The sequence below is a fragment of the Aythya ferina genome, assembly GCF_964211825.1.
Source record: "Aythya ferina genome assembly, chromosome: 2".
NCBI classification, from domain to species: Eukaryota; Metazoa; Chordata; class Aves; order Anseriformes; family Anatidae; genus Aythya; species Aythya ferina.
In genome coordinates, this window is record NC_140297.1 from 11411422 (window position 1) to 11417788 (window position 6367).

Consider the following 6367-nt stretch of genomic DNA (forward strand, 5'->3'; position numbering starts at 1 on the left):
GTTTTCAGGCACCAGGAAGATTCCAGTTAATTTCAAGAGGGAGGGAGGGTTCCTACACCCTTTAGTTTCTAACACTCAGAAAGAGATGCAGCAAAACCTTGTTTGAGAAGCTACAATGCTTTCATCTCAGTTTAAGCTTCAGATAGCAATCTTGGCATCTCCATCATGTTTCTAACCAGAGGGCCTTGATCCTCAGGACACTTTTCAGAGGAAGCGTTTTCCTGTACAAATTGCTATAGCTCATAAAAAATTCTGACTGAACTGTTCCCTCAGCTACAACAGAGCCTTCTGCTCATGCTGCTGCTTGCTTCAAAACTCTCTAAGAGGGGCCTTGCTAATGCATTTGTCTCTAAGGAGGAGAGAGGTCAGAGTTTGTTCCTCCTCTCTTCCTAGTGCTTCCCTGACTCAGCTGTGATGTTGGCACCAACACACCCTCTGTCCTCTTCCAAACCGGGGTGGTGACACTTAATGGCAGCTGTTTTACTTAAAAACTTGCTTTTTTTCTTCCAGTCTGTAAGTTTCCCCATTCCTAGGATCTCACTTTTTTTTTTTTTTTTTTTTTTTTTTTTTTCCCATTTACAGATGGGTCTTTTCTTTAATCCAGGCATTCTCTGTGCTAAGTGTCTGCCACACTTTATCACAGTACCCAGCTCCAGGCATGTTAAAGGGAATGCTCCCTGTTTGATTGGTATTTGCAGCTAATCTCTGGTTAATGGAAACACCCATGCTGAGAAATGCAGTTTGTAAATCATCCATAGTGCAGGGCCCTGGACTTGTGATGGGTTAACACTGGGGCTAAAGCTGTGCTGATCCCCAGACTGCCCTAAAAATTGTTGCTGCCCGTGAAACAGGGATGTCTGATCTGCTTATAAAAGAATGAGCTTCTGTGTCACCATGGTTTTCAGCCCAGTGCATCAAGATAAACCTAAACTGAAGTAAAATAAATCAGAAGAGAGGGACTGATGCAAGCGCATCTGTCTCAGTGTACCAGGCTGGAAGGAATTTGGCCATCAGAGAGTGGCTCACATGTGCCAGACTGTGGGGCTGGAGCTACCTGAGAAAGGAAACCCCAGCAGATGGTGGCTGCTGCAGACGTCTTCTTGTAACCTACTGACACAGCTGTTACACACCTAAACTGTGCGCTTAGTTCTGTGTGGAAACCACAGTGCACCGCAAGGCATGTGTAAAAATGGTACAGTTTACGCAGAGGTTTTGTGCAATCTTAATTCTACCTTCTGCTTCAGCAAAAGGAAGGAGATAGAAATCTGATTTAAAAGCAAAAGCAAAACTAGTTTATACTATAGGATGCATGAGTAGCAAGCCCCAGCTGGCCATTTCCTAAGCTAAATCCCACATGGAAATCTCTGTGCGCCAGGGAAATAAGGTAGCTTTTCCTCACACAGTGGCACTCAGCCATGATTGTTGTTTTGGAAATGGTCAACTAGCACTGACTTTGGATGCAAACTTACTATTATTCGTCCTTTTGCTATTGCTATAGAGAAATAATAAAATCAACATGAGAACTACCCAGTAGTGAAAAACAACAACATGTTTACACTGTCTTTTTATTGTCTCTCCTCAGTATGCTCTTTCAGTCCTGAGTTAGGTCTGTGGGGCTGGGACCTCCTCTATCAGATTCTGTGCAAATATCCTGACTTAACAACAGGATCTGTTGCAAAAGGCAATGCCTCATTGTGAAAGAGGTGAGTCCAGGTGAGACAGAAATGATTTAAGACTTGCACATCTAAGAGGCACTTTCTTCACAACCAGCTCCCTGTTCAGTGCTTCATTCTAACCCTCTGTGCCTCTCCTGTGTTTGGACAAAGAGGGGAGCTCTGCTAGTACAGCTATGAAATTGGAATAGGATGTGAACCGTGCAAATACATGTCATGTACACTTAAACCCTGATTTCCAACACACAGTGGTTTTGTAAAAAGTTTGGTACTGCCTTGAACTGTGATATCATCTTCTGCATTTCCAGCACCTCTTTTTTGACATGTCGGCACAGTAGCAGCACATTTTTAAGTCTGCTGTGGATAGTATTTGTAGCCATATGTTTCAGATTTTTCACCAAATTGAGTAATATGTGAGGGGTATCCCACAGAGAGAACACGAGCTGTCTTTTTAAATTAACTGTGAAAGTGATCCTGTCTGTAGGGAGGCAGAGTGCCTGGCAGACAGAGGGGAGCTGGAATTCAGTGCTGTGCAGCGGGTGGGACAGTGGTGGCCGATGGCCCAGGGTGGCACAACGGGACTGGTGGTCCCAGGAAACCCAGGGGAGGTCTTGCTGAGAGGCCAGCAGGAGGCTGGGTCACAGGCAGGCAAATAAACCAAAGGAGCTGAGGGAAAATGGATGAACGTGACCCGCCTTGCTTCAGAGACCACATGGAGAGAAAGGCCTTGTATGATCCTGCTGATAATCCAGGCCTGTGCTTGTGAGAGACAGAGGTGGACCAGTGATCTGTAAGTAGATGGGAGCTACAAACACACAAAAACTCTTAAATAGGATTAAATGGCAACCTACAAATATTATTTAAAGTGCAATTTTTCTACAGAGAAATATAAATCACATTAAATCAGCGGGAAGGGAAATGAAATGAAAAGAAGGATGCAGGTGGTTTTGTGGGTTTTGTCATTTTTTAATTGAAAAGCATGTAATTAAAAAAAATAAAGAGCAGGGGAAAATATTTTGACTGACTTAGTGACTAGTACTGTTACCTCTTTTGCCCATCAGCTTGCTCTCTTCTTTTAAACTCTTGGCATCTCATTTTTTTTTTAATTAAATTGGAAGCTCTTCAGGGCAGAAGCTATATTCAGATATGGAGCAGTAAACACCCTGCAGCAATAAATACTTACCCTGATTGGCACCGCTGAGCAATATAAACACTATGTAAATAATGAGAAAGCCTGAGAGGTGCTGAATCCTGGATAAACACTGTTTCTTTCCAGCAGCTTATGTTATAGTGAAATTAATTCTAACAGTATACAAAACCATGTTGGTACATGGGCTAAATGCAGCCTGGGTATTCCTTGGAGCTATGGAAACTCAAGAGCTGAAAGACCCCAATGAAGTCCTCTGGGAGTGAAAATGCTCTGGGGAGAAGCTGATTTGGAACTTGGAGCCAAAATTTCCCACCCTTTGGGAAGGAAAAAAGTGTCCTCTTCTTAATGTGACATTCAGGATGGCATTTAGCTCATGGATTCAATGTCTGTGTGTGAGATACAGCCTAGCCCCCATTACTTAGTGAAACCTGGAGAGCCGTCCAGCTGACTAGCGTTCAGTTGCCCACGTATATTTCTCTAATGCAATTTGTGATGCCCACGTATTTTTTGTGGTGCCACAACAGACGATAGCTTCTGACTGCTGCTTTCAGAAGGGGAAAGGTCATGTTTAATGTTTGGCAATTCCCCATAAACATCTTGGGTACCACAGGCAAAGCTGGCACTAGATATCTAACTTTAGCTGACTGTGTGTGTCCTGAGAGGTCTACGTTAGGGTGAGGTGGGCAGAGCTCTGGATTCCACTGACTGCGGTGAAAGCTTGGACATCCAACTCACATGTAGATACCTGCCAGGTGTCTGCACCTGCAAGGTGAATCCTATTGTCCTTTAAGATGTGTCCTAAGACTTATCTTAGTGTCCTTCAAGATAATACTTAAAAATAATTAATGCTAATAGTGTAAAAGTTCTTCATCAACCTCTTTATTAAATCAGGAGTCAGTCCATTTGAGTAGGCTTCAGGTCTGCTCTAAGTGTGCCCCTTCTAAACAGAGGAATGAAGCTCACTCATGCTGTGTAGAGACACCTGAGCTGGCTCTGGACCAGGAGCAGTCTGCTCATGGTAGTCTGATACCAGCTAGACTAACCAGCGTGGAGAACCACGGATCTCACATTGTGCAGAGGGCTGTGCAGAGAATACGTGTTCTCAGATGTTACAGAAAATGCATGATACATCTCCAGATCTTTTCTTTTTAACTTTCCTTCTCCTTAGTTTTCCTTTTTCCTTAGAAAGTGTTTCCTTCTGATTATGTGAACTTACTGCAGCAAGAAGTAACTTTTGTTTATGTATTTATCTGACACAAACACAAAGAGCACCTACTTGCTGAGAAGAATACAGTGGCAAAAATAAATAAATTAAAAATATGGGTAGAAAGCAAAGGTGCACACAAGCACACTGAGACAAGGCTGAGGCCTTCTGAGTTTTGATTCAATACTTCAAATATAAAAATACCCATATTAATTTCCATGCATTCTCTTATATACTAAAAAAACGGCATATGGGTAGTGCCCAAAGGTTGCTGTTTGTCCTAGATGTAGGCAAATAGAGAAAAGAAACAGTCCTTGACGATGAGGAGTTACAGCATAAGGTCAAACAAAGGAAATGAGGAGGGCATTTAACCTCCCAGGTATGCTGCCCACGTGTAGCAGCAGGACAGACGGACTGATTGCCTCTGCATTCCCAGATGTTCTCAAAGTGAGCAGAAACTGAACACCACTAAGAGTTTTTATCTGAAAGTCAGTACCAGTATGTTTTTTCACCTCCTATAAACAAAGAAAAAGAAGGGTTTGTTCTGCTTCACTGGAGCAAAAAAAATAACACAATAGACTTCCATTCAGGCACACAAATAGCAACTGTCCTGTGACTTCTCTATTTAAATGGGTATCCATGGTGAGATGTGCATCGCTTTCGTTAGATGGCTGCGGAACTGTGCTGTGGTTTACACTGCAGACAGGAAGGAAAAGAGGGCTGAAAAATTCCTCTTACAAAGACTGACTGAAAGAATGAATGAATAAATGCAGTAAGATATCAAGTCTGTGTTGCATCACACTGAAAAAAAATGATGCCTGTGTTGTCCATCTCCGCGTTACTATTCCTGCACTCTGCTTCTCCAGGCCCACTCAAATGAAATGCCAACCTGTCCTTGGAGGCACAGCCTTGACCAGCAGATGGTACGTAAATAGGCGTGAAAACCACAACATCACAAAGAGCTTCCTTCTCAGGCTGCATTCCTTGCTTGCTTTCCTCTCTTTTTGTTGGCAGATGGGATTAGCAGTTTGTCCTGTGCTATAGTAGGCTGCGTCTTGCCCAGCTCAGAGTGCCCAGGGATGACCCGGCACTGCAGGGGTCTGCTGAGCAGCTGGCCTGCGCTGGCAAAAAATGAGAGACTGGAGTAAGTTTGTTGGGTTTCCTGAACTGCCTGTCTTCTGGGAAGGATGGCAGAACTGCCAAAAATTTAGGATGCTACTGGTTATGTCATCAAGGCTGTTTATATCAGTGAAATAAAGCTGAAAATCAACTGAAGAAGTCTGAACTGATGAACGATGACTGGCGTTGGAGTAGTGGTTTGAGTTGTTCACAGCAAAGATTAGCTGTTCTGCCAGATACGAGTTTTTAAAAATGGTACATGGAACCCCCAAATAGGCCAAGAATGGCTTAAAGAGTGAAATATGAAAATATTACCTTTGAGTTGTTATTTATATGTTGCATTAAAATACTGAGGGCTCACATTTTTGAGATTTTATCTGTATCTAAATCAGCTAGAAACATTTTTAAATGTCATGTTCTGGTGATAAGTTGAATGTAAATCTCCTTTTATAGATCATAACATTCACCATAAAATTATTAGCCTTGCCAGTGCGGGATGCAAGTTGGAAGAGACTGATACACCAGTGATAATGCATCAAACTTTATGTTCATCAAAACGAGTAGAAAAGCTGCTCCTGGCTTCAAGTAAGAGCCAGCTCTGACCTACATATTTCTTTAAATGTTATGTCGGGGTGGTAAAAATTGAAAATATTAATAAAAACGGATTCTGTCATTGTTGTCGTCATGGCAAAGTCCCCAAAGCTTTTGTATATATACCTTGTACCATTGATTATTGTATTTTGCCTGCATGTGAAGGCTGAAAGCGGACTGATCAGTAAGCATCCTGCTTATTCAAACCAAGTCAGGAGCTAGGTGCTGAGCCCAGCTGTTAACGGTACAGCAGCTATTGTACTCTGAGAGCACGGTTAAAAAAGAGCTAACTTTAAAAGTGTTTTCCCAGGGAATCCAGCCAGCTTTTGAAATCAGACTATCACTGTCTTCAGTAAGCCGTCCAAACGTTACAAAATCTGGAAACAGTGTGCAGGAAGCCTGCCAGTCCCCTGGCGCAGAATGATCATCTCACGTAGCTTCGCTGCTTGGCTGTCAGGGCATGCCAGGGTAGATGCTCGTGGCGTGTTGTGGTGTGTGCTTTCCTTAGGGAGCATCTGAAGAGATGTGTGTGTGTGTGCCTCTAGGTCTGTGATGTCCTCGGTGCAGCCTACATCCACAGGCTGCCCTGCAAGGCCATGGAAAGGCAGAATTCAGCAGTGCTGGCAGCAA

At 43.1% G+C, this 6367-nt stretch overlaps 1 long non-coding RNA gene across 1 annotated transcript; it reads left to right on the plus strand.

The window, feature by feature from the left end:
• Nucleotides 1-2357: 2357 nt before the first annotated feature.
• Nucleotides 2358-5608, plus strand: LOC311430967. The gene is made up of 3 exons (XR_014689151.1): nucleotides 2358-2463; nucleotides 4894-4950; nucleotides 5042-5608. It is a non-coding gene; the product is annotated as an uncharacterized lncRNA (long non-coding RNA).
• Nucleotides 5609-6367: the final 759 nt, after the last annotated feature.